Below are 21,206 nucleotides of genomic sequence, written 5' to 3' on the forward strand. Positions count from 1 at the left end.
TCATCCATTTTGAATTTATTTTTGTTAAACCTTATTTTTTTATTAATTGGGGTACAAGGTATATTTCTAAAAATAATTCATCTAAGAGCACATTTTAGCTATTAGCTGTAATTGTGTCTACCATTAGCTCTTTGGTTAAAACTCCTTGGAAATAGTATTCATATTTCTCATTTTGCTCTTCATCATAAGACAGGGATAAGTAGGAAAAGCAAGAACTGATGTAGAAGTTTTCTTGGTCCACAAAACAACTCTCTCTATAAAAATAAGAGCATTGATCTTTTATCTAAGGATTTCAAGATGCCATCAGTCAAAACCTTCAGATATCTGTAGTCATAATGTTACTAAGAGTTAATAGGTAGATAGATGATAGATAGATAGGTAGGTGGGTGGGTAGGTGGATGGATGGATGGATGGATGGATGGATGGATGGATAGGTGGATGGACAGACAGACAAGTGATTAGACAGACAGGCAGGTAGGTAAGCAGATTTTAGAATTTTAAAGTCCTTTTCAACTGTCAAATACCTCACCTTGTTTCAGATTTATGTACCCCCTGCTTCTTTGTTATCATCTGGTGCTTTATTGTTGATCTTGGCTCCTTGGCTGCCATCTTCTTTGTATAACTCTTCATCACACAATAAACACTAACCTCTTCTTTTGTTTCCACAATACCCAACTAATCAAGGAATGTTTTCCATATCAGACTTCAATACCATGAAAGTTATAACTTATTATGTCCTTCCAGCCTTGCTAGCTGTATATATTTCTCTTTCCTCCATCGCTTCTTCTCATAATCACCATATCTCTCTAGGAATAAAATTATTTTTTTCTTTTTTATTTTTTAAATTTTTTTTTCAATGTTTATTTATTTTTGGGACAGAGAGAGACAGAGCATGAACGGGGGAGGGGCAGAGAGAGAGGGAGACACAGAATCGGAAACAGGCTCCAGGCTCTGAGCCATCAGCCCAGAGCCTGACGTGGGGCTCGAACTCCCGGACCGCGAGATCGTGACCTGGCTGAAGTCGGACGCTTAACCGACTGCGCCACCCAGGCGCCCCTAAAATTATTTTTTTCTTAATGGATTGTGCAAATCAATTTGGTCAGCCTTTGAATTAGACTCTTTCATCCAGAGTAGGAGCTGTAGCTAAGGTGGAAAAAGATTCATCAAGGTGCTTTCTTTTTTTTACATATATAAATTTTTTAAGTTTATTTTTTTTATTTTGAAAGAGAGCAAGCGTGAGTGGGGGAAGGGAGAGAAAGAAAAGAGAGAGAACCCCAAGCAGGCTCCACACTGTTAGTACAGAGCCCACTCGATCCCGCAAGCCATGAGATCATGACCTAAGTCGAAATCAAGAGTTGGACACTTAACCAACTAAGCCACCTAGGCACCCCCATCAAGGTGCTTTCTTAAACAAAAGAACCATCTTACCAAAATGATTATTTTAACACACATGTAGAAGGTATTCATATTTTGTTTTCAATGGTCATTTATTTTTACTACTACCTAAGTGTTAAAAGTTGGCAGTCTGATAGGGAAGGACAACTGTGTATAAATTTTTGGCAGGGAAAGTAAATGATTGCTGCTACATTGTGACAAAATTGCCTAAAGCTAATTTCAGATACAAGTGCATATAAAGATTTGTGATCAAAGGTCCACTGTGTTAAAAGCAGAATGTTTATAAACGCATTCTAGATCAACAAATGTCCAAAACATCTGGATTAAAAGCAAAAAGAGTGTATCATATGGCAAGCAACTGACATTTTTTAAACTGCTTCAGAATGGTTTCTTTGGGTTAACTTCAATAATTTTCTTTCAATCTGTTCCACTTCGTCCTAGCCCTCTCACATAGTTCAAACAAAATCAACACTTCTTAACAGCAGGCACTTGAAAAAGAAAAATAAGCCTATTTAGAGAGCACATGGACAAAAGGGAAAAGTAGAAGTAATGTCAAGTATTCAGCTTTTCAATATCTCATGCCTGGCCCCTGAGTGGAAGACTTAACACAGGTCTCCCACTCAGAATCAATGCACTTACATGTTTTCCATGGCTCCTCTGGACTTACTACAGCTTCATGTATCCCTGCTTTGCTGCCTCAGTAAAAGCTAAAGGAAAATGTTTCAGTATCAGCAGAGCACCTCAACATGGTGGATATAATTGCATCCCCAGCAGTGCTAACTAGTCCATGGACTTGAGCCTTCTGTAGTGCCTTGCCTCTCAGCCTCTCTCTATCAAGGTTTAACCTACTGTTTCCCCTTTTGAAAGTAGGGGCGTATCCTCATTTACTTATACTCTCAAAACTCAGTCTGAAGGATAAGGATTTGGACATCATCGGCTCAACTTCTTTCTCCATAAAATGGGTTGTTTGATCCTATGACATGATACTATTTTAGCTTCTTTTTGTCCCCAGGGAGGAAAACTATACCAAAAGAAGAATCAAATACCAGATATCAAGTTTAAACAATTATAAACAGAACTTCTGTATCTGCTATATCAAAAACCATATGTTTTCCAGTGTTCAGGCTTATTTAAAGTGAGATTACTTAAAATGCAAATATTTAATGTCACATTAGGGGAAATCTCTAAACAAAGCCTTATGATCTATATTACCTAATAACATTGAAACCTTGTTATAACGGCAATAGGGTGTCTTTTTTAGTGCTATCTATATAGCCAAATTTTCTTTTTACCATGTAAGCCTTTTGGGTTTTTTAGGAACTAAAAATAATGCAACTTACTTTCTTTTTTTACTGTTGTTTTCCTTATAATAGTAAATGTAGCTCTGTCCAAATTCAAGAATTTCTAGATGATAGGGGTTGGAAGAGAACAAGAACTACCAGTACTGAAAAGACAACTACTAAATCTTGAAAATGCATTTTGATTGGACATTGCCCAATTCAATATGTACTGCCACATTCAAGTTTGCTTAACCAAACACTAATGTCAGCAGCAAGGCAAGCACACATACTCCCTAATAAGTCGTACCCAGACTGGAACAAGCCTTTCATAGTCTTCATTATAACAAGAACATTAATTTAAATTGAGGCAGCATGCATAGTAGAATGCATATGGTAAAACACAAACTTTTGACCCCATGGTGACAATAAACCTCCAGATATTCAGTGCAAAGCAATGATACAAGAGTATAAATCTTGAGGTGTCTGAGTGGCTCAGTTGGTTAAGCAACTGACTTGATTTTGGCTCAGGTCATGATCTCATGGTTTGTGAGTTCTAGCCCTGCTTTGGACTGGGCTCCCTGCTGATGGTGTGGAGCCTGCTCGAAATTCACTCTCTCCCTCTCCCTTTGCCCCTCCCCTGTGCTCTTGCTCTCTCTCTCTCTCTCTCAAAATAAATAAATAAACTTTAAAAAATAAGAGTATAAATCTCATAGGAGTTTTCTGAGAATTATATGAGCTATTGCAAATAAAGCACCAAATAAAGTAAAATGGCAAATACTTTAAAATGCATAAATGGTAGCTATTAATATTTCTTTTTACTGTTTTACTAACCTGGAATGGAACTGGGTAGAGAAAAGTGTATAATTAATACAGCAAAACAAGTGAAATTTATATATTTGTGAGAATATTTAACATGTTCTAATTAATATCATTCCAAGATCAATGACCTACAAGAATCAGTGATATTTTCAATCTATCCACATTTTCTTTTTGGTGTCTCTGCATGTGAAATCCTATATTCCTACAAAAACAACTGCCCACTCATGTTTGGTAAATTCTGTTCTGACATGAGAGTATTTTTCTTAATGTGATATCAGAAGGTCAATAATTCATTGTACTAACCATTCAAGTGAATTTAATGTAAAAAAAAAAAAGTGACACAGTGCTTGGGTACTTAGATGAGCCAGAAGTTATATGGGAATGAGGGGTTCTATGAGTCTCTAATATTTAAGCTTAGCTCTAAAATCAAATCAAATTTATGTATGATTTTCCAGAAAAAGTCAACACATTTGTGATTCTCATAGACATATTTTAAACATATAAAAACAGGGCTCCTGGATGGCTCAGTCAGTTAAGCATCTGACTCTTGATTTCAACTCAGGTCATGATCTCATGGGTCATGGGGTTTGAGCCCCACAATGAAGCCTGCACCAGACTCTGGGTTGATAGCACGGAACCTTCTTGGGATTCTCTCCCTCTCCCCTCTGCTCCTCCCCTGTTTGCATTCTCTCTCTAAATAAATAAACTTTAATTAATTAATAACAGAAAAAGTAAAAGCATTTCATAACAACCAGTCCCAAAATTACAGATAATATGAATATGCTAGAAAAGTAGGATGAACACCAAAGATGTGACTGAATAATAAATAACTCTTCTGGTAAGGAGAAAACAAAGATATTAATCAACTTCAAAAATTAAAAACACAATCACAGAAGAAATAATGTGAATGATAGAGATATGAAGAAATGCTTAAACTCATTTTTAAAAGAGAAAACTAAATTAAAACAATGTGATCTAATTTCATGCCCATATTAGCAAAAATTAAAATGCTAGATAGCATAAATTCTTGGAGAGAACACTGGAATATAGAGATGTTCATGCAGTACAGATAATAGTGTAAAATGGGCAGCCATTCTGGAAAGCAATCTGACAGTACTCGGTCAGATTAAGTATACAAATACTCTTGAGAACCAGCAATACTCTCCTGAGCATATATATCCTAGAGAAATTGCCCACAAGGCTGGTCCTTACTGGAGAATGGACATAAAAATATGGTAGATGCAAACCATGGAATATTACAGGGCTATAAGAAGCAATAGACTAGCTGTAAATGTAATTTAAATAGTTCATAGAAACATTGCCATATTAAAATTATAATATTAAAATGAGACTTATAATAGCTTATGAAATAAAAATATGTATGTATAAGATAACATGTATTTTCCAAGAACACACACACATAATAAAAGGATACAAATAAAAAGAATGATTACATTTTTAGGATGGTGGTTGGGTAGGCAATATGATTAGAAACTGATTTATATAAGAGAATTTGTAAATACATAAAAATAGATGTTTTATGTCTCTACTGCTACATAGCACTTTAAAACACTGCAAATTCATTATATCACAGTTTCTGTGATAGAGCTCAGTTAGATTCTCTGCTTAGGGTCTCATTGAAATCCAGGTGATAAATGGGGCCAAGGTTTCATCTGAGGCTCCAGGTCCTCTTCCAAGTTAATGTGGTTATTGGCAGAATTCACATCCGGACAGTTTAGGAAGTCATGAACTGAATCCTTAAGACCATCAAAAGGACTTCTCTCTGATGCTTCACCTTCATTTAAAGGACTCACCTGTTTAGATCGAGCCCACACAAAACAATATCCAAATTAACTGACTAGTAGCAATCACAGAAGCATTAGCTCATCATACTCACTGGCCCTATCCATGTTCAAGGGAATTGGATTAAAGATGGCATGTATGTTCAAATTGAATAGTATAAAATTTTATAAATGTTCATATATATAGTTCATCAGCTATATAAAACAGATAAAAATGAGTGAAGATATAGAATATTTAAACATTATCATTAATACTTTCATTTAATGAACCTACACAGAACTTTGCACCCAAAAGATGGAGTATGAAAAAGGATTCTTAAAGACATGCAATGCAAACTGGAAACAAAAGGAAGAAACTGAAACTTGCATAGATATACTGATACTAGAAAAAATTGGCAATATTAGATACCCACTAGTACTACTTTGATTAATCTAACTGAAGTGTTATTTAGTATAAGAAAAAAAACAAATTATATGGTTTTTAAAAGTACTTTACGACACTATCATTATTATGTATATATCTATGTAAATATTTACAAAATTATTAGAATATAAGATTTAATTTAGTTTAATATAAGTTATTTAAAATAAATTATTTTGATATAAAAGTGTAAATTGTATTTTTATATAATAACAAGAAAGTAGAAAAAAGTATTTTCAAAAAGGTACGATTTTTAAGAACAATTAAAAATATGAGGTACCAAAGAACAAGTTTTGAAAAGACATATATGAAAACAAGCATTTTAGGGGGTGCTTGGGTGGCTTAGTCTGTTAAATGTTGACTTTTGGTTTCAACTCGGGTCATCATCTCATGGCACAGAGCCTGCTTGGGATTCTCTCTTGCCCTCTCTCTCTGCTTTCCTCTCCTGTTCTCTTTCTCTCAAAATAAATAAATGTTTTTAAAAAGAAAACAATAGGGGCACCTGGGTGGCTCAGTCAATTGAGCATCTGACTTTGGCTCAAGTCATGATCTTGTGGCTCGTGGGTTCAAGCCCCACATCGGGATCTCTGCTAACAACTCAGAGCCTGAAACCTGCTTTGGATTCTGTGTCTCCCTGTCTCTCTGCCCCTCCCCCACTCATGCTCTGTCTCTCTCCATCTCTCAAAAATGAATAAACATTAAAATTTTTCGGGGCGCCTGGGTGGCTTGGTCGGTTAAGCGTCCGACTTCAGCTCAGGTCATGATCTCATGGTCCATGAGTTCGAGCCCCGCGTGGGGCTCTGTGCTGACCGCTCAGAGCCTGGAGCCTGTTTCAGATTCTGTGTCTCCCTCTCTCTCTGCCCCTCCCTGTTCATGCTCTGTCTCTTTCTGTCTCAAAAATAAATAAACGTTAAAATTTTTTTTAATTTTCTTAAATAAAAAAAAACAATAAGCATTTTATTGATATATATTAAGAAAATCTAAATAAATGGAGGGACATGCCAAGTAAGACATATTATTGGTTTAAACTGCCTTTGGGTGTGATGAAAATTCTAATAAAACCAAGCAAGGTTTCTTGTGTTTCCCTTCCTTCCTTCTTACCATCCTTCTCTTCTTCTTTCCTTTCTTTTCCTATCCTTTCCTTTCCTTCTTTGGTAGAACATGATAAGCTCACTCGTAACTGTCTTAACTGTCGTATAAAGTTCTCTTTGGGCCAGCAAAAGAGCAGATGCAGGATTAAAACGAGAGGTAGCTAATGTCCGGGGGGAAAAAGACAAGAGCCCTGAATAAGGGTCCTTGCCTAGTATTTATTCAGATCAGAAGGCTTACAAACGTGATGGGTGTGCACAAAGAGACAAAGAAACTGTGAACATTAACTTGAGGACATGAGGGGGAAAGGGGGGTCTTGAAGATATACAGTGTTTGGGGTTTGGGTCAACATAAGACAAAATCCAGGCGCCAGGCAGATGGATAGATGGTTGTTAACAGCAGACAGGAGGCACTTTGCCTGTTTATCTTTGCCAGCCTAGGGGATGAGGCAGATAAGGCGAATAACCTCAGGGTTAACAAGACACCTTTTCTTTAGTTAACCATCTCTGCTCCGGGCTGCTTAGCCTAAAGCACAGTGGTCCAAAGTCCAATTCACCAATTTACCTGAACTGGCCCCATTCTCCTATGAAAGCAGCTTTCTGCTATAGTACTAAACTTGGGGTGCTTTCACCCTGAATATCTAATCTCGTTAGTCCTATGTATTGGGCACCTTTGTGCTGATTTTATTTCAGGCCTTTGTCTTTCCCTCTCTATTTTTGGGAATTCAGTACCCCTCCCTATTTTGTGGTGCCTTTGCACCCCCCTATTCTTGACACCTTTGTGCCTCCCTATCCTTGGCATGCCAATCTGTTTTTCCTGAATTCAGGTGTAAGCATTTTTTTACTTTGTTTTTCTTTATGCCTTGTTAACCCAGTGCTGTAGGCCTGGGGGATTCCTAATCTTATCCCCTACAGTAACTACATATGAAAGAGTGAAAGATAAAGAAAGACCATCATTCTCATGAAGAGAAAGAATTACATGGTAGGGGGAAGATTGAAAATCATAATCTACCAGATACTGAGTCATTTTTATATTGCTATTGGTATGGTATATATTGGTATTGGCATAAGAATAAACCAGTTAGACCCATAAAATAGAACAAGACACCCAATAGCAGATAAACACACACACACACACACACACACACACACACACACACTCCCTAAAGACCAAAGGGCAGGGGAACTTATAAAACAGGTGATCTTGTTCTAATTTTCACCCCAGGAAAGGAGCTGTATGTTTTATCTACATGTAGGGTTGGAACAGCTTAACACAAACTGTTGTTATGTGTTGCCTCCCAAATCTTATGAGGCCTACCAAATATTGAGCCTCTGTCTTTATGGTAAACAGTGTAAAATGCAACATGTTTTTCATACTTTGGGAGGGATATCTAAACATGTCCAAAAATTAATTAACACTAGAAATTTCACCCATGTGACATCACTTGAACTTTTATAAAGATATATAATCTACTCCCTAGAATTCATATTTCTTATGAAGGCAAAGAGGGTCCTTATTTCTTTATACTTACTAGGTCTGTGATGGATAAACACAACTACAAATATTCTGACATTGCTCCCACTGAGATGTGAAATCTAATTCCCTTCCCTTTTAATCTGACTGGCCTTAGTAACTGACTCTCCACGGAAACAATGCTATATGACTATATGACTTCCTAGGTTAGGTCAGAAAACTTGGAGCATCCACCTTGCTCCATCAGAATGTTCATTTTTTGTCACCTACTCTCAGGACACCTTTCAAAATCCAGTTGCCACACCATAAGAAGTCTAAGTCACATGAAAGAGCTACGTGAAGGTTGGTCTCTAATTCCAGCTGAGTTCCCAGCAGATAGCCAATATCAACTGTCTGCCATGTAAATAATCCATCTTGGCTTTCAAGTGACCAAATCCCCAATCAAAATACAGACATGATCACCTAAGGAACCTCAAGCCAAAATTATGCATTTGAGAGATCCTGAAATTTAATTTCCAAAATTGTAAACAAAATAAAAACGGTTGTCTTCAGCTCCTAAGCAATAGGTAAGTTGTTATATGGTGACAAATAACCAAAGAAAGGTCTAATTAAGATATCTCAAATATTCTCTGTGATATCATTATCAAGTTATTCCAAAATTATGCTATGATAGAAAGCAGCAGAGTTGATGAGGGCCTGAAGCAAGAAATCAATATATCTTTTTGTCACTGCCAGGTAAGGCTAAAGTGATTCAGACTTTCTTTAATTATATAGATGGATGCAAAAATATCTGCTAGGAAACAGTTTCAGATGTGGTATTAGTGGTTAAGCTTATTTGTGCCAGTAAAGATACTACAGCTGGAAATCAATGGTAATTATCAAAACCGGCTGATTATACTTGCCATAAACTGCAGCACTGGTTCTAAAAATGTGGTCCCCAGGTGAGCTTGGGTGTGAAAGGACTTCTTAAGTGATACACAAAAGCACAAACCACAAATAAATAAACATATATATCAGACATTATTAAAATATAAAATCTTTCATAAAATTATATCACTAAAAAACAGAAAAAGAAGTTACAGAGGGGAAGATATAAGCAGATTTCTAGCAAGAATATAAAAACTTAAAAAAACAATAAGAAAAACAAAATAATCCAAATCACCTAACCACCCTCAGAAAATGGTCACAAAGCATAAATAAGCATTTCACAGATAAAGATGCATGAAGGACCAATAAACACTTGAAAATATGGTCAATCTCATTAACAATTTAGGAAAATGAACATCAAAACCATAAATACCATCTTACATCCTCCAGAACAGCAGAAATTAAGTGTGACAATACTAGTGTCAACAAAAATGCAGATTAAAAGTTTATAAACTATTAGTGAAAATAAGTCAATACAACTACTAATTGGATAAAAAAATTTGTAATTACCTTGTCAATATTGCTTGAAAGGGAAAAAAACTGAAAACAACTCAATGTCCATGGTCTAAATAAATAAATCATGGTATATTCACACAAAAGAATATTCTGTATCTTTAAAGAAAAAAATGAGCAACTACAGCCACACATACAATGTGGATATATGTCAGGTACATATTGATGAAATATTGATGAAAACAGCAACACTCATAAAAATACACACCATATTATACACTTTACATAAATTTTAAACATGCAAATCCAAACAGCATATAAAATTTAGGGAGATGCAATGTTTAGTCATTTGAAATTGCCATTTTTATACCTGAGTATTGGAAATTTCATATGGTTCTACCTAATATAAATAAATATGGCAAAATTATAAAGAAAAGCAATGAAGTGCTTAATACAGAATCCAGGATTTATTTATTCACATACTTGGTATTGTTAGGTTGATGGAGTCGGAGAAGCCAACAAAATATTTCTGTAAAAAACCTGTTCTCATCCAGCAGTCATTTTAGTGAAGACAGGAAACAAGATGTCACATGGTAAATATGAAAAAACAGAAACAAAGTGGATAAAGTAGATTTGGTGGATTTGGAGGAAGTAGAATAGCTGTCTTAGGACACAGAAGCTTAGGCATAATTTGAGAATCAATCTGATGGAAAAAAGAAGGGATCCAATGGTTCTCTAGAAGAATGGCATTATCAGAAGAGAGAAAAGCAGAGGCAAATGGCCTGAAATAGGGGTGTGCTTCGATCATTCCAAGAACAACAAGGATTCTTATGTAGCTGGGAGTGGGGTGAGTAGATTGGTAATGGGGTAGGGAAAGCAATAAAAATGAGGTCAGTGAAGAAGAAAGGAGTTAGATCATACAGGGGCCTATAAGCCAATATAAGGACTTTGTCTTTTACTCTGAGTTAGTGGAAAGCTGCTGGAAAGTTTTCAGCAGATACATAACGTGATCATCTTTCTGTTTTACAAGTATCACTCTGGATACAATATGGAGAAGAGATTGTAAGGAAAGAAAAGATAGAAAATCAATTAGGAAACAACTGCAAAAATCCAGGCAAGAGAAAATGGTGGCATGGAACTAGGCTGGTATCCCTGGAGGTAGTGAGAATTAATTGTGGATGTAATTTTGAAGGTAAAATCAATTTCCTGATGCATTTAGTGTGGGTTACAATAAAAAGAGAATGGCAAAGAGACTCCAAGGTGTTTGCATTAAGCATCTGGAAGATGGACAGTGGGCAACTATGGCTAAAAAATGAGGTTTGGGTTTTGCACATATTAGATTTGAGATGGCTATCAATCACCTAAAAATGAAGAAGTTGAGTAGGGAATTAGATACAGAAGTCTAGTGTTGAAAGGACATTTCTTCACTGGCAATTAAAATATGGGTATCTTCAGGGTAATTTTGATTTTACATAGTTGACTCTGGGTTAGATCGCTTAGAAAGTGACTGTAAGGGTCCTGGGTTAAGCACTGACTGTTGATTTCCACTCAGGTCATGATCTCATGGTTTGTGAGTTTGAGCCCCAACTCAGGGTTCTGTTCTGACAGTGTGGAGCCTGCTTGGGACTCTCTCTCTCTCCCTCTATCTGCCCCTGCCCTGCTCTTGCTCCCTCTCTCTCAAAATAAATAAATAAATTGAAAGAAAGAAAGAAAGAAAGAAAGAAAGAAAGAAAGAAAGAAAGAAAAGAAAGAAGGAAGGAAAAGAAAGAAAGAAAGAAAGAAAGAAAGAAAGAAAGAAAGAAAGAAAAGAAGGAAGGAATGAAGGAAGGAAGGAAGGAAGGAAGGAAGGAAGGAAGGAAGGAAAAGAAAGAAAGAAGGAAAGAAAGAAAGAAAGAAAGAAAGAAAGAAAGAAAGAAAGAAAGAACGAGACTATAGAGAGAGGAGAGAGGAAAACTAAACCTGGAACATTTCAGTGCTTAGTGGTCTGGAATAGAAGGAGGAGCCAGAAAAGACTTAGAAGGAGCAGCACTTAGGTAAGAAGAAATCCAGCAAAAGTGCTGTCCCTGAAGCCCAGTGATAGACTATCTCCAGAAAGAAGGACTTTTCTCTGGTAGGGAAGGTAGTAAAGAGATCACAGGATGGTTGGAATAGCTTTAATGATATTGGTAACATTTGATTTAATAATCTGGGGCACCTGGGTGGCTCTGTCAGTTAAACATCTGACTCGGTTTCGGCTCAGGTTATGGTCTCAATGCTCATGAGTTCAAGCCCCACATCAGGCTCTGAACTGAAAGTGTGGAGCCTGCTTGGGATTCTCTCTCTCCATCTCTCTGCCTCTTCCCTCCTTGCGCTGCCTCTGTCTCTCTCAAAATAAATAAAATTAAAAAAAAACTTTATAAAAAAATAATCTGGATACTTTACAATAGTACTTGTTCTATTACTTTTACAGTATATATTATTACTTTGTTATATAATAAATATCTCACATTTAAAAATGAAAATAAGTTAAAAATGCATTGCCAAGGAAAAATATCATAGCACAGGAAAAAAGAATTATTTTGATATGTTTGTATAGGAAATAATCCACCATGGAAGGTAGTTATACTGTGAAATAGAGGAACGAGAGATAAACATTAACTGTTCAAGTTGCCCCCAGCTCTAGAAACTGTGTAACAGATATGCTACCCAAACCTTATTACTTCTGCTTAACCCAAGACAAATTAATAACTTGTGAAATATGTACATTTGGCAAAAAGTTTTGTATTCTTATCTGTTGGAAAGGCATGATATGTTAAGCCACATACAAAAACCAACTTTTCCAAATTTTTTAATGAAATCTATACCAAAAAAGTTGCAATGTTAATAGAACAACAATAAAAATGAAGCCCTTTGGGTTTATCCATTTATCTTACAAATACACTGGGGGGGGAACGCTAATATCCTCTTAACAATGTAAAACTCATTTTGAAAACTTTCCTCCTTTGAGAAATAATAATTCATTGGAGATACAACATTTCTAAAGTTGTGTTTTTCTTTACTTTAACAAACTCCATAAAATTTTATCTTGTGCTTTGAAAACTGCTTCCCCAGTGAGAAAATAGAGTGCTAGATAGAACTTATGCCTGGGTTCACATTTAAAAAGGCTAACAAGCAGTTCTTTTTCCTGACCCATAATTGGAGGTCAAGGCAAGGAGTGGGAGAGAAAGCATCAAAGGTAGATACCACATGGCAAACAGCTCAGTAATAAGATTGCTTACACATTTATTACCAAATACCAACAGCATAGTACCAACCTAGCAACAGAATCAATCTCTCATTCACTCTCTCTCTCCCTCTCCCTGACCCCTCCCTTTCTCCCCTCTCTCCTCCCCTCCTGTCTCCCCCTCCCCCCTTTTCTCTCTCTCCCTCTCTCCCTCCCTACCTCTCTGTCCCTAAAACACACATACACACACACACACACACACACACACACACACACACACACTTCTTTCAACTGCAGCTTCTTGTACCTTTTCTGAAGAATTAACATGAAGCTAGTTGACCTGCACTAATGCTAGAGATTATTTTCTCAAGTCCTATTTGAATGTATGTCAAAGGAATCATTTCAGGAGAAAGGAGGGAGGTTTCCTGCAGTTCCTGAAGGAGGCATTGCTAGCCTCCAGCCACATGCCCAAGTAGAATTAGACTCACTATGTGTAATAATTTTCTATATTAATGCTGCTAGAGTGGAAGCTAAACTCTAGAGATGCATGGTTTGTATGTGCCTGAATCTGAGCATATACAACTGATTGGATTCATGCAAAAATCCTACTGATTTAGTTATTGAGAATAAAAAATTTGACATCATTCTTGGGAAAAAATAGTATAGTTGAGCTGTTTTTTTTTAATTTTGGAGCCACAGTCAGTGGCTGAAGTGTCCGACTTCAGCTCAGGTCATGATCTTGTAGTTCATGAGTTTGAGCCCTGCATTGGGCTCTGTGCTATCAGCTCAGAGCCTGGAGCCTGTTTCAGATTCTAGGTCTCCCTCTCTCTCTGCCCCTCCCCTGCTTGCACTCTGTCTCTCTCTCTCTCTCCCTCAAAATAAACAAACATTTAAAAAAATAAAAAATAAAAGTTTTTGAGCCACATAAAGGGTGGTGACATTATAGGAAGAAAAATAATAATTTGAATGAATCAATCCATTTTGCCTATTGAAAAACAGGCTTACAATTGTAAAAAACATTATCTACTTAAGTTTCTCCAACTCTTCTATTTACATGATTCATTTCGCACAGGTATTTATAAGTATATATTATGAAGCAAAACTATTTTTGTCATAAAAATGAATATTTTTCTATGTATATCTGCATGATGGCTAATTATTCATATCTCTTTTTAATAATGTACTCAGTACCATGTAGTCATCAATTTTCCAACTACAATATCATCTTCTAAAGTGATTATTTTCATCTTCAGTCAGTGTTTTATAGTTTTCATCTCTTTGGTGAGGATGCAGAGAAAGGGGAACCCTCCTGCACTGTTGGTGAGAATGCAAACTGTTGCAGCCATTCTGTAAAACAGTATGGAGGTTCCTCAAAAAGTTAAAAACACAACTACCCTATGACCCAGCAATTGTACTACTAGATTTTTACCCAAAGAATACAAAAATACTAATTCAAAGGGATACATGCACCCCAATGCTTATAGCAGCATTATATAATAGCCAGAATGGAAAGTGCACAAGTGTCCATCAACTGATGAATGCATAAAGACTTGGTATATGTACACAATGGAATATTACTCAGTCATAAAAAAGAATGAAATCTTGCCAGTTGCAATGACATGGATGGAGCTAGAGAGCATAAGGCTAAGCAAAATAAATCAAAGAAAGACAAATACCATAAAGTTCCACTCATATGTGGAATTTAAGAAATAAATGAGCAAAGGGAAAGTTAAAAAAAGCAAACCAAGAAACAAATTCTTAACTATAGAGAACAAACTGATGGTTAGCAGAGGGGAGGTAGGTGGGGGGAAAGGTTAAATAGGTGGTGGGGATTAAGGAGTGTGCTGGCTGCGATGAGCACAGGTATTGTATGGAAGTGTGGAATCACTATTTTGTACACCTGAAACTAATATTACACTGTATGTTAACTGGAATATAAATAAAAACATAAAAAATAAAACTAGCAGAAAATTTAAAAATGCTATTAAAAAGTATAAAAACAAATCAATAAATAGATTCTTTTCCTCAGTACTCACAATTATTTGGAGAAATAAAACATTACTATTGTCAGTTTCATCTCTGGTCATGCATCACATTACTAATTACTATACACAGCTGTGAAGAAAATAACTGCCTCAGAAGTTTCCTACCATTGCAGCGGAGTATACTGCTTATATTCAATGGCACAAAACTAAATGAACACATTGTTTTATCATTTTAAGACAGAGTATTAATACCCTAGAAGGAAATACTGATAAATATATTAATTCCATGTAAAATTCTATAATGAACATTTACCATGTAATTGTCTTCTGAAGTATTAGCATCTGTTAGTGAATTTGAATAAGCTAGAATTTCTATAAATATACTGGGACAGATATAATTAAATATGTAATAATCACTTGTTTAAAGTCTGCCTACTCAACAAATAAAAGAAATGCTTGCCTTTATTACTCCTGAGTATTTAATGAATGTGTTGAATAAGTGAATAAATGATTTATTGGATTATTGTATAGTACAATGTCTGGTTTAAGTCAAATTTTCTACTCACTGATAATATAGCATTCTTTATCAAAACTTTACTCTTCAGAATAGAAAGATACACAACTTAGTCAAAAATTTATTCCATTTTTTTTTTTCTGCTTCAGTCAGGTCATCCAGAATATATTTATATAAGCTTTAAGATTATCATCAAAATTAAAACATAAAAATAAAACCACTTCAGGGGAAAACTTGAAAATCTCCAAAAATAAACTCCTAAGCATCAGTCAACTCCAGCATGAAAATATGATAAAAGAAAGTTCAATGCAATAATTGAAATTGAAGACAATGACAAGTCAGGAAGAGAGACACTTAAAAGAAGTCACTACTCCCACATCACACTGAGTAGTAATCAACTATTCAGTCATTTATAATATCAACTCTACTCTATAAACTTCAATACATGCTAGTATACAAGGTATACAAATATGTACAGTAAGTACATATATTTAAAAGAAATGGCTTTGGACCCTTATTCTCATCCTATTTCCTTGAATTCACCTACATATATATGAAGAAGACACTCCTTTATCTTATGAAGACAATTCTCTCACTCACTAGTGGACACACCCCTTGATAATGGCATTATCTCTACAGTCTAGCAAAAGGGTGGATTAGGAAAAATACACGGATGAAGAGGAAAGGGAAGGAAATATCTGTTGACACCAAGGTCCATAATAGTTACTTTTATTTAAGTAACTAAAAGAGAAGCAACACTTCTCATTCAATCTCACTCCATAAGTAAGCTCACTCTTAGATTTCTCTATTCAAGTTTTTTGTAACACTTTGCCCTAGTCTAAAAATAGTTTTGTAGGTATTCAGCACAGAACCTGTAATCACAGAGTTCATAAACACAAGCCCATGGCACTGCAAGGTTAGGGTCCATGCTACTGGTCACCAATGCAGCAAGAATCGATACATAATCACAGAAATTTGGAAATTTGATAACAAGCTCAGGGTGGTTCCTCATAGTTTAGTTTATGTACAGCAAAGAGAAGTGAAAATGCGAGTCAAGCTAGGGCTGATATTAAAGATATAAGTGTTAAAAAAAAGTCTCTATGGCATAACAAAAAAAGGTATACATAATGGTTCATCACATGCCAAAGAAAGACTGCACGTTTTTCTCTGTTAATAGTGAATGCAGCTGTGTTTAGCTAGACTGAATGTGTATACTAATAAAATTAAAATCTGTTTATGGTATCTTAATAAAATTGTACTTACACAAATAAGTTTGGAGGTGGCTTGTTACACTTCAATAGATAACTGAGACAGGAAACTGTAAGTCTACAGCAATACTAAAAGGAGATTTTTTTTAATGAGGTGGAAAATATGCAATAAGTAAAGAAATAATACAATTAAATTTTAATGAGCTGAATACTTTAATTTTTCAGATGAAAGACATTGCCTTGTACCAAGCATAATTAATGAAAAGGAGCACACTAAACATATCTTTTTTTCCCCCTTTTCTAGTTTCAAACATAAAGAAATATCCTAAATTTGAGTTTCAAAGGGAAAATATTTCAATTCAAAAATCAACCCATCCAAGTTAATATTCTTATTTTGAAAGCAAAATTCTCAGGCAGGCAAGTACTCATGGAAATATAGGAAATACACTTTTCACATAAGCTTTCTGGGAAAAAAAATTCAAAGATGTATCTAACTAAACAAATAATAATAATCAAAATAATTGTAAGTAAACCAAGCTATGGAGACAGTCCAAATGTCCATCAACTGATGGATAATGAAGAGGTAATACATATATGTGTGTGTGTGTATGTGTATACATATACACACATATATATACATATCACTCAGCTATCAAAAAGAATGTAATCTTGCCATTTGCAATGACATGGATGGAGCCAGAATGTATTATGCTAAAAAAAATAAGTTACTCAGAGAAAGACAAATATCATATGCTTTCACTCATATGTGGAATGTAAGAAACAAAACAGACGAACATATGGGAAGGGGGCAAAGAGGAGAGAGGGAAACAAATAAGAGGACACTCTTAATGATAGAGGAACAGAGAGTTGATGGAGGGAGATGGGCGGGAGATGGGCTAGATGGTTGATGGGTATTAAGGAGGGCACTTGTGATGAGCCCTGGATGTTGTATTTAAGTGATGAATTACTGAATTCTACTCTTGAAACCAATATTGCACTGTATGTTAACTAAATTTTAATAAAATAAAAGTGAATAAATAATAATTATAAGTAGCAAAAATAAATGATGAAATAAATAGTATTGAGAGATGAAGCCTTCCTAATTAGAATGCCTTTTAAAAATTGAGATTACTACTAGCTATTTAATGAAACAGGCAATCACATGTATAAGATCATAGGTATTCAAAGAGAAAATCCATCTGAATGCTTTAGTTCCTAGATATTAAATTCTCTAATAAGACAGACCAGAATGGACCTTCTGAATATTTTTCAGAGGAGAGGACATCTAACCTCCTGGTCCAATAAAGAGATACCACCTTTTTCCCCTTCTCAATGCACTGGGATGTTAAAATTCTAAGACAGAAATTTTCTCCAGGTTCAGTACTAAACTGAATGAAAATGCAGGTGTGAAGTACAAATATCAATCAGCTCAGTGAAAGACCAAGTTTGTGATTCCTTGTTGAGTAAGTTGAAAGGCTTCACAAGGCATTGGAAGAAAAAGAATGATCACTAAGAAGTGAAGCTACTCAAGAAAGTTTATCTGCTATACAAAGGAAGTGTTTTTCACTGGTGTTATATTTGCAAGTCAAAATCAGAGACTTTTAGCAAGAAAGGATAGTCAATAAAGTATTTTCTTAAATATAGGATCTTAATATTATATTACTGTGAACTTTTTATACATTAGTTTAATTCAGAACTATTATAAAAAGATGATTTGATTATGATTAATTTGTGATTTGGTGAGGTAGTTTATCTCATAATACCCAACTGGTTTCCAAGGAGGAAAAATGAAGTTCAATGTACTTCTCTAATAATCCATTGTTTCACAAGATGCTTTCCCATAGCATGTCAATAAATATTCAACAGAAAATTTTTTTAAAGTGCGTTTATTGAAATTTTATCTAGCTATCATTATTCTAATACAAGTACACATTATCTTCAAGGCCTTTCCATTTGGAATTATTTTTTATTTTAAATTCCAGTATAGTTAACATACAGTGTAATATTAGTTTCAGGTCTACAATATAGTGATTCAACACTTCTATACATCTTCTAGTCCTCATCACAAGTGCACTCCTTAATCCCCATCACCCATTTTACCCATCCCCCCCACCACTTCCCCTCTGGTAACCATCAGTTTGTTCTCTACAGTTAAGAGTCATTTCTTGACTTGTCTTTCTCTCTCTCTTTTTTTTTTCCTTTGCTCATTTGTTTTGTTTCTTAAATGTCACATACGAGTAAAATCATCTGGTATTTTCTTTCTTTCTCTGATTGACTTACTTACAATTTGTTACTGGGAAAGCTCTTCATAGAAGGGAATGATACGTAGCATTTCCAAAATCTATTTGACAAAGAAAATATTTTCTTGGAAAGATGTTGACATTTTTCAAATAATATTTCATGGAATTCATGCTTGGAAATGCTGCCATCAAGTTCCTAAATTTTACACTAACCCATGCACTAGCTCCCACCATCATTTAAACATAGCAATAACACACAGTAATAATCAAAAAGTGTGAAAGTTGCACCTGTTTGTTCACTGATATGTTTAAGTGTTTAAGTGTTAAAGAATATGTTAAGTGTTTAAGTTTGTTCACTGATATGTTTAAGTGCCAAAAATAGTAGTTGAGCAATTAACCAAAGAGAATACAGACTAGCACCTTTTTTTTTAATTTTTTTCTTTCAATGTTTATTTATTTTTGAGAGACAAAGCATCAGTAGGGGAGGAGCAGAGAGCGAGGGAGAATCCGAAGCAGAATCCAGGCTCTGAGCTGTCAGCACAGAGCCTGATGTGCTGCTCCAACCCACGAACTGTGAGATGACCTGAGCTGAAGTCGGACACTTAACGGACTGAGCCACCCAGGTTCCCCCAGACTAGTAACTTTAATTCTAATCATTTTAGTACTTAAATGAGGAGTCATCTTTTATTTAATACTAAATTCATACAGTATGTAGACTCCTAAAAAGGTAATAATAGCAACAATATACAAGTTTTAAAAACTGACATCATGGGAGGACACATTGGCTTTAAGTCCTTTACATTTGCATCTCCCCCTTCTCGGAAAGCTTTACCTCCACACAGTTACTTAGTCCAGTCTTGAGTTTTCCCTAGATCTAAGTCACTTTGTCAGAGGCCTTCCTGACACATCTATATAAAACAGCAACCACCCCACCCACTTTTCACCCTCCCTATACCCTTTATTTTATTTTAAGGTCTTTACACATTGCTTGCTTTCTGTTGCTTCTTCATGAGAATATAATTTCAGAGGATACAGACAGTATTTTGTTCAGTGCTCTAATACAAGGACCCAATATACTGCTATGCACATAGAAAGTATTCAACAAATATTCATCAAAGAACAGGTGAGTAAATGAATATTCTAAAAGTCTAATGGAGATATAACTTAGGTATGGCTTTTTTTAAAATGCTAAATCAATTATATATTAAGCAAAACAGAGAAGGAATTTGCAAAGATTCTATCATTAGTATTAAAAAGTGTACACAACCAGAAAAATGGGGAAGGAACATGAAAAACAATTCAATGTAGAAGAAGTAAGGAATAATCCATAAATACTTAAAGATTATCAAATTCAGGGGCACCTGGGTGGCTCAGTCGGTTAAGCGGCGGACTTCGGCTCAGGTCATGCTCTCACGGTCCGTGAGTTCGAGCCCCGCGTCGGGCTCTGTGCTGACAGCTCAGAGCCTGGAGCCTGTTTCAGATTCTGTGTCTCCCTCTCTCTCTGACCCTCCCCCATTCATGCTCTGTCTCTCTCTGTCTCAAAAATAAGAATAAAAAAACGTTAAAAAAACTTAAAAAAATAAAGATTATCAAATTCAAAAATAACCAAGGTGGCATAAATTTGAATAATATTTTTTTTTTACTTTTTACTTTGGAAAGAATTTTTTGGTAAAATGAACTTTTGGCAAGCCTATGATGAAAGGGGCTCTCATATGCAACTATGACATAGCAATATAAACTTATATAAAACATGTCTGGACAAAAAGTTCTAGACAAAAATTTCTTCTAGCTTTTGCTCAGTATTTCCACATACTGAATTAGACTAGAAAAAAATAGAGATGCCTGTACACAAAGAATTATGGACAAGACTACAAGAATTCCAGTTATATCAATATAATAGTAAAACATTTACTAAAACATATAGAATAGTCAGTAGTAAAATATAATAGTAAAATAGTAATGGTGAAATATATAAAACAAATTAAAAATTCATGAACAGGATGTCTTAGTCTGCTTGGGCTACCATAACAAAATACCATGGATTCAGTATTTTGGTTAGACAAACAATAGGAATTTATTTCTCACTGTTCTGGACACTGGAAGTTCAAGCTCAAGGTGCTACTAGGGTTGTTTCTGGTGAGACTCTCTCCTGAGCCTCCATGTTGCTTTCTCACTGTGTCCTTACATGGCCTTTGCTCCATAGAAAGAGATTGGTCTTTGGTGTCTCTTCCTCATCTTATAAGAACACCAGTCCTACTGAATTAGGTTCCGACTCTTACAACCTCATTTAACCTAAATTACTTCCATAAAGGCCCCAACTCAAAATATAGCCACACTAAGGGAGTTAAACCATCAACATATGAATAGAGGCTGGGAGACACAGTTCAGTCTATAATAC

This window comes from Prionailurus viverrinus, chromosome B3, assembly GCF_022837055.1.
Source record: "Prionailurus viverrinus isolate Anna chromosome B3, UM_Priviv_1.0, whole genome shotgun sequence".
NCBI lineage: Eukaryota > Metazoa > Chordata > Mammalia > Carnivora > Felidae > Prionailurus > Prionailurus viverrinus.